This window comes from Astatotilapia calliptera, chromosome 23, assembly GCF_964374335.1.
Source record: "Astatotilapia calliptera chromosome 23, fAstCal68.1, whole genome shotgun sequence".
Taxonomy (NCBI): domain Eukaryota; kingdom Metazoa; phylum Chordata; class Actinopteri; order Cichliformes; family Cichlidae; genus Astatotilapia; species Astatotilapia calliptera.
The window spans coordinates 5,738,927-5,754,254 of record NC_137443.1 but is presented as its reverse complement, the minus strand read 5'-3'; the positions used below and the strand labels follow the sequence as shown (position 1 = coordinate 5,754,254).

Sequence of the window (15,328 nt, the reverse complement as noted above, 5' to 3'; positions counted from 1 at the left end):
CGGAAACGTGTAAATCTGCGGTCGCTTTTATTGTGCTTTGCTGCTCGGTGTGGCTCGGTGTTCCCGTACGCAAGATGTTGTCACAGGTGCCTCAGTCAAGCAATGTGTGGAGATCACTGCTCATTCCAGATGTCACTACCACCGCTGCCTAAAACAGATTGTTTTGTTGGTTTTGTTTGTTTGTTTGTTTATTTATTTGTTTGTTTGTTTTATTTTTTGTCCTATACTTCTGTATATTGACGACCATGAGGAGGCAAGAGATGGAAAGATGAGGCTGGAAGGGAATGGAGGCTATGAGCATATCAATTCTTCGTGCAATACAAAACCTTCTGCCATAGAGTATGCCACTATAAAAAGCAGGGCGCCTTTTACCCTGTCGTTTTTTTCCCAGTAGACCAAAATTTGAGGTCTGCGTCTGTCTCCAGTTGATTCTCCCTGGCTCCTTTCTCTCCTCCGTCTCCTGGGCTCTCTCACCAGCAGCCACAGAGATTGTGCTTTTCGGCTCACCACGTATATCAAACGCTGGATGCAACTTAAAGAAAGAGAGACCCGTCATTCAAGCATAACAATGGATTTCACAATGGTCACCGAAGAATGTTTGAGTTTCTGTACACGTCGTGCACACCAGGCGTTATGTTTGCAAGAGAGAGAGAGAGAGCGAGAGCGAGAGCAAGAGAGAGAGAGAGCGAGAGCGAGAGCAAGAGAGAGAGAGAGAGAGAGAGAGAGAGAGAGAGAGAGAGAGAGAGAGAGAGAGAGGAGGGGACCGGCGACGCAACATCACCGCATACTGTCATCGGGGGCTGGTGAGGAGAAAGCAGGAGGATGCTGGCAGCAGTATCACCTCGGCCTTGGCTTGTGTCGATGCAGAAGTAATGGCAGTGATTTTTTTTTTAAAGAAATGAAAAAAAGAAAAGAAAGTCATGAAAAGGAAAAAAAGAAAAACCACTCTTCTTTGGGTTTGGATCAACTCATTGTGTAGATTTACTCTCAATCTGCGAAGGCTTGTTCATCGATTGGCTGGACTTTGGGCTCTTAGAGTTTGGTTGCACTTGAGAGATGGCCGATAGAAACTTGAATTAACGCACTGAATGGACTTCAGCTGGAGATGTGGAATTTACTGAGTACACAGCTTGTAAGTATGTTTTTAATATGATTAATTTAAGGTCATGCAGTCTTAACCTTGAGACTCTGGGGGGGAAAGGTAGCTCGAGTAACATATTTCAAAAGCACTATCGCTAAAAGCAATACTAATACTACTACTACTACTACTACTAATAATAATAATAATAATAATAAAAATAATAATTGTATGTAATAGTATTTATGTAAGTTAAAAAAAATCATGCAGAAATATAAATGCACTTTTCAGTAAAGGTTGCATAGTGGTTCAAGTTAAACTGAAAATTTCGCTGTCAATTATGGTGAGCTCTAACTGATGAGTGGCAGCCGGCCCTTCCATCCCATATTAGCGGGCCCATCCATTGAGCGCTGATGAGGCGGGCTTAGTGGCCCCAGAGCTGGCGTTTATAAAGCAAACAGTTGTGTGATTGTTAGCAGAGCCTGGGAAAATGTCCCCTTGGCTGGGAGGTGGAGGGACTTGACGCCAGAGCCTCTTGTTAAGAAGACTTGTGTGCTCCCAGACAGCATTGTGATGCTAATGAGCACCAGCACGTTGTTGAACTTGATGTTGACTTTCTTTCTTTCTTTGGGAGATTTTTTTTCTTTCGTAGTCTTCTTTTTTTTTTTCTTGGTCATTTGTTTGTGGGAAAATCTTCTCTGGGGCTACAGCGTGAAATTAATTAATCAGGCCATTGCAGATGAGTATATAGAAACAGAAAATCGCAGAAACAATCAAATATATATATATATTATATTTCTTTAGTTATAGTATTGTTATTTTTTTATTTCTTATTTATTTATTTGCCAAAATATATTTTGGCAAAATTCAACAAGGCAGTCATTTGCAATCATTTCCAGGACTTACACTATAAGAGATTTGTTATCTCTCACAGATGTACTTAAAATAATAGTTTCATATATAACAATTGAAATCTAAATATTGATATATGATGGCTCGCTTCGTTATTTAGAAATGAAATCGTTTCATTAGTAGAGTTAATTTCTTCATATATATATATATATATATATATATATATATATATATATATATATATATATATATATATATATATATATATATATATATATGATTATTCTCCTATTTTCTTTCTCTCACCATGCAACAGGTGCAGGACTTCTGTAGATTGTCTGCCATCTCTACTTAAAACATTAAAACACACAATTTTTCCGCATCATATAAAATCAGGCTTACAACACTGCCGCTTTATTTGTTTCTATGCGATAAGTTTTATTAAGGCATTTCATTTAAATTCAGTACACACAGTTTCGCTGCATAGAAAAACTAAACTCAACACTATAGCTGCCATCTTCATGCGTAAAATTCGGGCGTAAATCTGGCATTTAAGTATAATTTTAGAGTTAAATTGCGGTCATATTTATGCTGTGTTTGCGTGTCAAAACAACACATTTAAATTAAATCACATTAAAACGCAGGGGATTCTGGTTCTTGAAGTCTGTTCGCAGATTCATATAATTATTCAATTCATAAATTATTTTATTCTTCTCAGAAAATAGATTTCAGTACTGAAAAGTTGGTGTGTAACCTCTTGATTAGAATTTCAGTGTCGTTTTCCCCCCACGTTTGTAACTATGTTTACTTAGTTTTAATTTCAAAATATTCTTCCCTAAATTTTATTTAGTCTCAGAGCTTTCAGATTTGCTTACAAACCCGTAATAGTTCAGATTTTTACTTTTTCTTTAAAAATAACAACGACAGTGGCAATTAATTTCATTCGTTTCAGCACCATGGACAGAGACTCCCCTTTTCTCTTTTTCTTTGTGAAGTTCAGTCTTTGTACTTTTCGTGATAAACATTAAAATTCAAACACACTCTGCAGCTTTGTTCTTTTAATTTACTTTTACTTTTTTGTTTTTCACCTTTTTGCTATTATTTTTTATTATTATTTAGTAGGGAAAAACAGAAAGAAGCAATCATTTCACCCCTTGATATCACCGAATCCATACACCGTAAGTCATATGTGACTTTAGCAAACGGTATAAACAAATCACCCCTGAGAGTGTATTTTATTCTAGTCTATTTTATTTACTTTATTTATAGTATAAAGGCTAAAACGGAGAGGTGATAAGGATAAGATGGGGCATGAAAATAGAACAGAATACTCTGAGTGAAGGTAAGAGGTTCAATTGGTTGTCCTGAACACCTTTACTGTACTTCATGTCTGACAGGACGTGACGCAGTCAGGGGGCGGGCTCAGATGCATCAACTCGAGCCTGATGAAAGCAGAACTGAGAGTCAATCAGAATTAACGCACAGTACAAGCATTTTATTTTAACAGAGAAAGACAGAAAGAAAAAGGAGACACAGACGCACACACAATGATAGTTACGACTTACGCTGCAGATAATGCGATTTTATCCAATTCTCAGCAAAGCTTTTAATTCACTTATTTCCAAAAGAATAACAGTTATTACTTTTTTAGATAAAGAATAATTGGCTTGTTAAGTTAATTGAAAAATTGAAAGTTATAGCATTTTTAGTAATAAAAAAAGACAAAAAATAAAATAAAGCATGATAAAAACTATTTCCTTATATTTTAGTGTCGTAAATTCGGTGCGTTGGTAGTTAAAGAAAAATGTGAATTTGTGGAGTTTTTTTTATTTTATTTGCACACACACACACACACACACACACACACACACACACACACACACACACACACACACACACACATATATATATATATATATATATATATATATATATATATATATATATATATATATATTAGTCCAATAACTGTCTGCAACTCTTTCTAAAAAGGTACATCAAAAGAAAAAATTACTGTAGGAGCCACACACACACACACACACACACACACACACACACACACACACACACACACACATAAGGAGAGAGCGAGGAGGGGGTGATTATTATGAATATACTTTTGAATAAACGGTTGTGAATTTTATGAAGCTCCATCTAAAACACGCAGCGTTAGCTGAAAGTGACGAGTTAACACATTACAGGCTTTTACTGAGATTGCACGAAATCCTACGTCTAATGTATTCCTATTTATGTTTTTGCGTACACTGACGCTTTGTAGTCATTCTCTGCATTTTGTTAATTTGACCTCCAGACAATCACCTCACTGAAATTATTAACTAAAGCTTAAATGCTGATTTCCTGAAACCTAGTAGTTATAATCAAAATAAACGCATAGAAAATGGAACAGGGCTGTAAAAATAAGATGATTTGTAATTAAAAAATAACGCTATACTGCTTAACTTAACGGGCTTTTATCCAAAAACAGACTGCAGGCTGTTATATCTTTCTTCATACGAGCAGACTTCCTGTCTTTACGCACAGGATATTTAGGGATGTCCCTAAACACGGACAGGTGTATGCTGCCCATGCAGATTCATGCATTCATGTGACTGTGGTGGTGTTACACACTGTTGCATGGCTATCTCCATTTCTGGTTATCTTTTTTTATTTTGGAATAGGCTTCTGCTATGCTGTTGTTATTAGCGATGTGAGGAAAGCACAGTACATGATCTGTAGATTGACAATAGAAAAGTAAAATAATTAGCCCTTACATTGTTGAGGGAAATCACCTCCTAGTAGATTTTGGCAGGGTCTTCGGACTTCATATTGAGGTCCAACAACCACTCCCACAGGCGGTATCTGTTTATTATAGCGAATAAGCTTAATGGAAGCTGTTCTGGAAAACATTGTGTCTACTCTGTCTTGAACTTTCATTACTCCGTGTGTCCGTTTTATCCACCCCATATCTCTGATGCTAACCCATGTGTGCGTGCCAGTGAGCATACCTAATTTCGCGCGTATCCCTTGGCAGTCTGACCCCGAGGCCCCGGAGCGGCCCTCCGCCTCCTGCTCCCCATATCTGACACTGCTATGCGCCTTCTCCTCACTCTCGCTTTCTCTTCCTCGGGCTTTGCTGCGGCTTGCTTGATATCCCACATTATTTCTCGTGTATTTCTTACGTGCACATGGTGATGTTCTGTGTAAAATGGGCTTTGTCTTCGCGCGTGTCGGTATCCCACATGGTCGACATAGCCAAAGGAGGAGGCTTCAATCCCTATCTGAGACTGGAAGAATATTTCTGCCTAGTGGATTTTAATATTGCTGCCTCTGAGCAAGGTGTGAGCGTCCGATTATGGAACCTGCTCTTTCAAATAGAATCTGTGAGTATGTTGTGTATTATTCTCAATTCAGCGTGACCTATCTAATCTAAAATTTTATGATAATTAAAATAAAAGTAAAAATAATGCAATTAATTTAAATTATTTACCTTATTTGCTTTGATTTACTTGGGCACCATTAATTTATTAAAATAATAAGTATTTGTACCGCAAAACTGGCTTACTGCCTTATTAAAGATGTCGATTTACTATTTCGTCCTGCCTTTATATTTGGAATCCATTCCCCCTCCCCCCCCCCCCCCCCCCCCCCCTAAATTCTAGCTCGACGCGCTTATCACGAGGAAAAGTAGCAAGTTCGAGTATAATAGCCATGTGTGGCTGATTATAAAGGATTATAAAGGCTTGTTCGTCCTGCTGTCACAACATGCTATAATCCAGAACACACAGTAACATCAAGTGAGGCGGGACTTGTTCCACTAGATCATGTTGTTGACATTTAGCTGGAAGCTCGTGTGCTGTAGGTTATATAGGCCTTTGGAAGTTTGTCTTGCTTTCAAACAATTCATGGATTAATTCACTCAACGAGGAAACTGTGCTCTATGCTCTGAAATGGGTCGATGTGAGTTGGCATTTAAAAGAACAATAAGCCGGTTGTTTGTGAGTTCTGTTGGGAAAAAAGCGGACGTAGCATCGTCTCTTATGTGTTGTGTTATCGCTGTAGGAGCCAAAGTTGGACATTAATAGTTGGTACATGTATGCTATATTAGGGCATAGAGCCGGGTTTCCTGTTACGCCTGTCCATAGATGACAGGTGGATGTATCATCATCCTCCTCCTGCAGCTGGGTGACTTCACCCTGCAGATGCTCCTCAGGACTTGTAGTAGGAGGAAGTTCAGCAGTGTTTTTGAAGAACGGAGATGATGAATAGTCCGCAGTTTGATTGCTACGAGGTAGGAATAGGCTCGGTTGAAAATAAGACAGGTTGTATGGTGCCATTGCTGCTTTGCCTCTGAAGCACATGTGGTGATTGTGGGGATGTAAACTATGGCTTCCATGTTCCTTTCTTAATATTACTTGTCCTGCTTCTGTATTAATGCCTTTTCAGTTTGGAGCTGTCTGGTGATGCTAGGCTTGTTCTGAACAAGCCATACTGTAAAGATCTTAATAAAACAGGGTATTACCTTGACTGTAACCTGCTTTGTGCATGCGCGCATTTCGGTGTGTACATTATATAGAGAGAGGGAGCGAGAGAGAGAGGGGGAGAGAGTGAGAGAGGCGTGCGCATGCATGCAGGCGGAATGCAATGGCTCCATGTGACCACAACACAAGCACCTCCGGCGGCCCCTTTAAGAGACGTGGGTTAGTTTTTCTCTTTGGTTATCTAGCTGTATGAGTTTATGTAATATCATAAAGCTAGAGAACCGAATGTATAAACTAATTCTGCAGTCGTCACGGCAGAGCGAGCCGGAACCGGACCGAGAAGGGGGTGCTGCCGGAGCGGATGGATGCAGCCTGCACGGAGGACTGGAAGCCCGCGGCAGCGTCCGTGCATCGCACAGGGAAACGTATCCCATCTCCTTGGACGTGCACCGGTGCAGAGAGGAACATGGCCTCCAAAAAACGGATTCATGGTGCTATATTTCTTTCGAGAAGGATGCGTGGAGTGACAGTAGCAACCGGAGACAGGCTCCATTCATAGAGTGATGAGGAGGAGGGCGATTCGGCAGTGGTGTTCATGCTTTGGTGCTTTCTCTTTGAATGGAACGTGCTTGCCTTGTTACAGTAGCTAAGACTGGTGTTTTAGATAGGTTTTGTTTTTTGTTTTTTTGCATTAACCGTGTAGTTATTTCGATGCCGATAAACAGGGGAGATGAGGTGAGATGAGCACGAGCTGTAGCTAGAAGAGGCACCTGATTGGAGGGATCTTGAATGTCACGTGTTCTATCAGAAGCCCCCATGTCCCCTCTCTGCTGGCCTGTTTGTGTAGCCTATTGGATTTGGAAAAATTGTATTAAGAATCAAAGCTTCTTATTGGTAGCAATCTGTTAATGCACATTGTTGTATTTTACCTTTAAAACGCAAAATGCAGGTGCGTCATCGAGCCATGTCACACCATGCAGAAGTACTCTGTTTAAGAGGTACACTCACCTTTATGTGCTTCTGTTGATTCTGATGGCAATAATCCATCTTTCAGATACATTAAGAGTGCTTAATATATTATACCTATAGGAGTAAGGAGGAGGATGTGTAGCCGGTCATCAAAGTAATGTGTGGCAGGTTATGAAGTGGAGGAAGAAGACACAGATGTTTGTCAAAGGGATCATGTTGTATTCGTGGATTTAGCATGATTGATGTCCTTATCGGGAGCATTTTAAAACTTCACAGACACAGAAAACAGTTCAAAACAACAGCTCATGCTTGTGCTGAGGCCAGGAAAGCACAACGTTGTGCAGTTAAAACAAAGGCACATTCTGGTTTTGATGGTGAGAAAAACAAGCATGCTACATTGCCACTAAGTTGTATTTTCTCTGTTAAAAGGTAGATATGACTGAGCACTCTGGCCTCTCACAAATCACAGCATGATTTGATTGCTGATGTAGAGTAGCAGGCCAAGCAGAGGGATTTTGGGAGGCAGCATCACTGAAAGGCAGGGTCAGCTGGGTCACCCAGACTGGTTTTCAGGCTTGTTTCATAATGCTTTTTGGGGTGCACATTATCTGCTCATTCTCCACTCAATCTGAGTCAGAGTGGAGCTGCCACTGAGTGACAGGATGTTCTCTGTAGTGTGAAGCATATGGAATTTTAAACAAGCCAATTCAGTGCCATAGCTGCTAAATCTGTGGCTGCTTGCGGCTCTGCACCGTGGAGAGTGTGTGAGTGTGTAGCAGAACAGAGCCTGGTGCTACTGTTGGTAGGCCCTGGCTTATACTGCGTCACAGAGCAGGGCAGGTGCTAGCAATGGACCTAGCTAGAAGATGTCTGTGCCTTCTCAGTGAGCTGTGCTTTTGTGGTGTCGTGCTGCTGTACGTGCGAGTCGGTATTGTCTGTGCATATTAGTAAATATGTGCCATTCACACGTAAGGTTAGAAATATTAGCTCCCTGCAGTTGTAATTATGATAATATTAGTGTGTGCTGTGCAGTTATTGTTCAGTTAGTGTAATAGAGTCTGGTATTATGCAAGGTTTGCATGGTGTCAGGATATCCACAATGTGAAATCAGTACAAGCTTATTTCTAGGTGAGACATTTTTATATAAAGAATTAAGACCTTCAAATGAAATCAAAGCCACAGCATTGTGATTTGATAAACCCAGTATTTGAAAAATAGTTACGACTTGTGGACAATGTGTGCTGAAATCTTTTTTTTATAATTCTCCTCTCTTCTATTCATTTAACCGATAATTAAGCTGAGGCACTTATAATACATCACGCCCTGTCATCTGTGTGCTATAACAACAGCACCAGCCTCCCAGCTTCCTTCCAGCTGTAGTAGAATTTCATGCATTGCTGAGGGGTAATAAATGGAGGATATGGGGAGAGGCCTTTGAGATTGAAATGCAGTCTGCTGAGTGACTTAGAGGCAGGCTAGACGTCGGTGTTCCCACATTAATATGTGTCTGTCTGGGCCCTCTCCACCATCAGGAGGAGGCCCTCAACACCAGATGGAGCCCAGTCTAGTCTAGTCTAGGTCTAGCCTACAAGCACCTGCCACATGGCTGCATTAAACTGTCCATTGTCTCTGTGATTTCTCTATTTGTAGGCCTATTTGAATCTCATTTATTGTTTCACATGCCTGGGTTTATTCTGCATTATAATGGCAACATTAACAAATGGCACAAAGTTGTGGTGAGACTAGAGAGAATAGGACTAGAAAGACAGGACTGAGTATTTTGTGTAAGACAGAGGGGGAAAAAATTCTCTTTTATGCACAAATGCATGCATTTCCAACCAAATCTATCATGCCTATAGCCTTTCTCACTGAAATGTAAGCCTCCAATTTATCAACAATATTTTTATGTTTTAGCTCTGTGTGTTTCATAAGGGCAGGCAAAAATTCTGGGACAGAGCAGCCATGCTGTTTATTGTCCATCATTGTTTTCGGTTTACAGACCTATTACCAAGGTAACATCCTTTTCTTGAATAATTGTGAGCATTATTTCAAGTTACTATAATACGTTTTCCCTTAAAAAATTGCTTACATTTTTAAACTTCAGATTTGGAAAAAAAAAAAGTTAATATTATGATTAACATTATACGTTTGCCTTTGAGTGTGAAATAAATCAGTGTTTGTGGTCTATGTGATTCAACATTGTCTGAACCCATATTCCAGCTTTATCAGCTTTCTATTATCGTTTTACCTTGAATTGCAGTGGCCTATATAAACCTCTTCTCTGAACTTATGAATTCTGGGTTTGGTAGCCTAGCAACAGCCTCTGACCCATGCAAGGGAAAGAGGAAAAAAATTGAAAGGCTGACATGCAGGCTTTAAACCCGCAAAGGATGTCAGATTTTACTGGATGTAATCTTTGAGTATTTTGTGTAATCGTTTGTGTGTGTGTGTGTGTGTGTGTGTGTGTGTGTGTGTGTGTGTGTGTGTGTGTGTGTGTTTGTTGAAGAGATTGGTGTTACAGGCAACTGCAATAGAAAAACATAAGAAATTTTTCTTGTAATTCTAAACAGGTAAAGCTGTATTAGTAATCTGCATTACTCTTAACATTTAATACTGTAGTATTAAATAGAGGTTTTCTTTATATTAATTTATATTAAATACATAAATGAAATTCATTAGAAATGAGGTGGCTTTTTCCTTGTAGCTTTGCTATATTCCTGCTCCAGTTCAGGTATAAATATTGTTTTTTGAAATAAAGTGTTGCTGTATTAAGAACCAAAGCGCTAATTGTAGCTGACAATTTAAAATAGAAGTTTGATAGTCTTGATTCGATTTATGAATCAAAACTTAGGAAAAAATATGCTGTGATACTACTAGGAGGTCCAAATTAAAGGCTTTTTTATTGGTGTAACAATCCTCGAATATTTTCTGTGAGAGCGTGGGCAAAAGGTTTATGGTGGTGAAATTAAATTGTGACCTGGGCTCAGGTAGATTATGACCATAACCTGCTGCAGGAGTGGGCCCTCTCTCAACTTAACGCTTTATGTTTTTGCAGGAATCTGCGCAGTGCAGAGTGATGGCAGTCACACAGAAATACACAGACCTCACCAGCAGGCCTGCGCCTGGACCTACAGGACAGCAGAAGGTCAGAAGGGAAACAGCAGCCTCCTGCCCCGAGGAGCAAAGGTCACTGACTGGGTCAGGATGAGGCTTCATCACTGTAGTGCAGAGGTGAGACACACAGTGCTATGCTAATAATCTGTTTTTGTCAACACACTTGAACTTGAAACAGTTCTAAACTACCCTCAATTAATTCCACATAAACAGATGAACTAGTTTGCTTGAAAACTTTACATTTATAATGTACATTGAATTAAGTCTTCAGAGTATGACAGTTTATGTCTTCACAGAAAAGCGGTGAGCTTTACATTCTTCTCATTCTTCACATACACCCTTTTTGTTCACTCATCTCTTGCCCTCTGCTTAATAGTGCCTGATCCAATTTGTTAGATTCTTCGGATTTGGCAGATAAGAAGGGGTGGCCACTTGTATAATCTATATTTTAATTCATGTGTCCACGCTCTTTATCCCTTTAAACATACATAGGTGGGGGGCCTTAGCCTGTTGTGTGCATAAGGTGTGCTCATGTGGAAAGACTTTCAGGGTGGCTAAGTCCCTCACTTCACTAATTCTCTCTTTTCATCTCTCTCCCTCTATGTCCTCCTCTTTCTAGTTGGCTCTTCTTTGGTCTCTATAACACCCTTTATTTTCCTGTGCTCCCACAAAGAAATACTTCTTTCTTTACTTCATTATTATTATTATTATTATTATTATTATTATAAAAGCTAACCCTTTTTCACCCGACTGGTAGAATTTTTAAAAATGTTCCCATCCAGTTTCTTGCATAGTTATTGGTTATTTTAAAGGAAAATGTGTGGTTCACTGTTTTGTATTTTTCCCCTCTATTAGATGCTCATCACAGTATATATCCTACTGTATTGACAGATATTTCTGGCTTCGGTTGCCAGTTACTTTGCTACCTAGTTGGCAAAACCTTGCAAGCTATGTGTTTTATAATGTTGCAGATGATGGAAGGCTGAAACCAGATGTAGGTGACTCACCCACTTCCCTCCCCACTTCCTCCTGAGTGTCGAGTGACATGACAAGATTACCTTCCCTATCCTAACAGTTGCTATAGCAGGCCATCAAGGGTGAGAACGCTGCTCAGCTCGTGCATGTTCAACCTCCTGCAGAGAACAAAGTAGACGGAGTGATGGAGGCAGTACTGGAGAGGGAAGCAGAGGGAGATGAAGCCCCTTCCATAGAGATTGAGGGCCGTCATTGGGGATAGACAGAAGAAGTGATTTTTTTTTATTTCCCTCCAGGGTTAGATGAGCGTTCTGTGACATTGGCTTAGTTCTATATCAGCATGCCCCCCAAGAGAAGAGGTTGCGTTTGAGAATCAGACAAGGGAAGATCAGAGGAGATTTCACAGCCTGTGGCTATCCTCCTCCATAGCGTTAGACCACCTCTTAAACCTCCTTTGCTTTGCTTCAACTCGATGAGGGCTGCCGGTCTACTTAGTCAATATCATATCCACAAACTAGATAAATCGATGCAAACAAGCTTTGGCTGGACATGAGCTTTAGAAGTAGAGGCATAGCTACAGGCTAAATTTGACACAGAAATGCATCAATCCAGAAGTGACACTCTTCACGTCCTCTTTGTATTCATAGCAGCAATTAAGAGCTAGCATGCACCAGCGTGCATTCATGCTGTGTTTCCCCCTCACAAAACTCCCATACACATTGTGCATTAGTTGCAATTGTTCCATAAGCAAGTGCCGGTGGGAGCATGTGTGATTTCACACATTGCAGTGTTGCTTCCACAGCTGAGCACTCTCATGTATATGGAAAGACTTGAAGAGAGGGAAGCAGTAATCCTCTCATTTACAGTACCTCAGATCTGGTGTGCCTTCTTTCTCTTTCTCTTAGTTTCTCTCTTGAACACGCAAACACACATGCACACACACACACACACGCACACACCTGCACACACCCGCACACACACGCACACATGCACACAAACACACGCACACACAGACACCTCAGCATGTCATATCTCCTCCTGCTCAAACCTCCCACCCCCCTCCTCCATCCCAATTCAGGCTCATCTTGCCATCACCTCTCCAGCTCCGCCACCCCAGAGAAACCAATTCAGACTGTAGCTCCACACCGTCATGGCATGTTGGCCAAGGGAGATGGAGTCCTTTCAGGTTCTCGGCTACAACCTCCCTCCCTCCCTCCTCCCCTGTCGCTGCCCCCTTGCTGCTTCTCAACATTTCCTCAACATGCCTGGTGTAACAGCAGGGTAGCTAGACAGCATGATAGGACTGCTCCTGAGAATCTGTTGGAGTTATTCTGCACATTATGTGACCTTTTAAAGTTTCTACAAAATTGCATGTGGGTGTGTGTTTTTTATGATTCTGCTCTGAGCCTGCCGTTGCATGGTTAATACTGTCAGATTAGTGAGAGTGTTAGAAACAAATGAAGCCTGCATTATGTGTTTAAACAGACTGATTGTGAGGTTTATCTGTAATAGGTTATCTTTATTGGCAAAACCAAACACCTACCTCCCACCCGTGGCTTCTTAAAGTTGGCAATCTGCTCCTAACAGCCGGCTGTTTGCTGGGAATATTTTTCCCAGGCTTTCTAGATTTGTATGCAGAAACCGCGCTACTTGGCTGTTCTTAAAAGTTGATTTAAATTATACCCTCTGCATTATGCGGCTTGATAGGAAATAAATCTCTTCAAGTGAATACACTGGATGGAGGGAGGTGGTGAAAGGGGCCAAATGTGTGTTTGCCTGGGTGTGCGTTGGCACAAAGGTTTAAAGTTGTGTTAAAGTATGTTAACTGAAATTAAAGTCTGTGCTGAGGGGCTTGAAAAAGGAAAAGAGAGAGGAGGATATGGGTGTCAGGAAAACAGAATTGGGTTTAAAAACAAAAAAACTTTAAAAGTAGAATCAGCCTCTGGGAGAAAGCTGTCCATGTTAAAATTATGTGTGATATTAACTGTTAAAGAGTTCATATAGTTTACATATATGTACATTTACTGTGTAGTTTGGTGCGTGTAGTACATTCAGCAAATATAAATTACCATACAAGTTACTCACTTTGCATTGGTATTTGTTATTCTTTACCTCCTTAAAGCAGAGAGGCCTCTGGCATCTCAATGTGCACTGGCTGAATGGTGGCTGTATTAAAGATTGGTGGTGGCGAGGGTGGTGGGGTGCAGCAGGGTGACGAACAGAGCGCAGAAGGGAGGGACAGGGGTCCACTGAAAGGCAGAGTGAATAGGAAAGGGGAGGGGGGGGGCATTAGTGGCGGAGGCAGGCTGAGGGTGGCGGGGGGCCTCCATTGGTTCAATGCAACGGCCGAAGCAGCTGTGAAAAGAGGTCTCCCCTTTTTCCCACGCCCAGTACGACGCAGAAACCCTGCTTCAGCCTGCCAGGGTCAAGTCACATTTTTAATATATACACTGGGCCTGCGGACTCTCACAATGCATACGCACAGCTCATTTATTTTATGTATGCACACAGACAGACACACACTTGTATGCACACAGCAAGTAGGCAGCCTCTCAGACGGCGACAGAGGTGGGGGCCAGGAGAGAGTATTATGACACTGTTTTCTATCCCGCTGGAACCATTGTTTCATCTTGCAAATTAACAAAGTGCGAGTGCGTCCACAAACGCACATGCGCAGATGCCACCACCGCATTTGTGATCCTCTGGTTTATAGGGTTTTTTTCTAACAGAAAACACTACACTACAACACTACAAAGATTTGTGACTTTTTTTTAAATTCCTGCATGTTGATTTTGTTCTTTTTCTGTCTCTCAGTTCAGGCTTACATGCTCATGAAATTCCCAAAGTCCTCCTCGAATAGCTAAAAATGCATTTTTCTTTTAGTGTGTTCACTCTCATACCGACCACCACACTGCAGCCCCTTTCTTCTCACATGTTTACGTCTCGGCCGCCATTTACAAACTATAATCGTATTCCAGGGAAGGGGATCTAAATTCTTTGTCCTGACAGACCCCCCCCCCCCCCCCCTTTTAAAAAAACATACCCCACCACCACAACCCAGTGCCAGATGCCCTTCTGTATTGTGTGGGTGCTGGGGGCAGACAGGCAGGCAGTCCCCTTCTTCTGTCTGTCTTTCTCTCTCAACCATGATGTCACCCGGTGTGTCTGTATGTCTATCAGGGCCTCGACAGGAACTTAAGTGTGGGAAGGGAAAGCATTCAGGGTCGGAGGGGTGATGGTGGTGCGAGAGGTTCAAGGAGGGGTTCAGGATTGGTGGGGGGGTTTTTTTAGGGAGGAGAGGTGGGGAGGTTGATGTGTTGGGAAGACAGTGTCTGCCCTAAGAGGTCAGTTAGTGGACTTGAGCATGGAGCAAGTGTGTGTCTCTATGTGTGTGTTTAAGGGTGGGGGTGTCGGGGGGTTCTCCTAGAAACTCTAAAGCAAAGTGGAATTTAGATGAATCTGTTCATCTGTGTCTTCTACTAATTCATTCTGGAGTCCAAACTCCTCAGTGTTATTCTCACAAAGGGCTTGAAGAGAGAGGATGTGAAGAAGAAAAGGATCGAAAAGCACCTTTTTTGTTATTATGAATTCTATCAAGTACATTCACAATTGTGCACAGATGTAGAGGATTCAAGGCAACGTGACAGCTTAAGCATAAAACATGTTGTTCTAGCATGTTGAGAATTACATTACACAAGTGTTGATTACCGAGCCGAATCACTAAATGAGTTTGATCAAATTCAAGTTCTTTGAATAATATTTCCTTCTGATTTTTAGAAATGTGGGAAGGGAAGTGCACTTGTAGACCTTCTCCAGTTTAGTTTGTGTAGGCAGTTTAAAAAAAAAAAAAGAAATGCAAATG

At 41.1% G+C, this 15,328-nt stretch overlaps 1 long non-coding RNA gene across 1 annotated transcript in view; it reads left to right on the top strand.

Annotated features, from left to right (window-relative positions):
• Positions 1 to 782: 782 nt before the first annotated feature.
• LOC113016079 (uncharacterized) overlaps positions 783 to 15,328 on the top strand; it is a 36,776-nt gene continuing 22,230 nt past the window's right edge. Inside the window, exons 1-2 of the long non-coding RNA XR_003271194.2 lie at positions 783 to 1,132; positions 10,433 to 10,608. This is a non-coding gene — a long non-coding RNA (uncharacterized LOC113016079). The remainder of the gene's footprint in view (positions 1,133 to 10,432; positions 10,609 to 15,328) is intronic.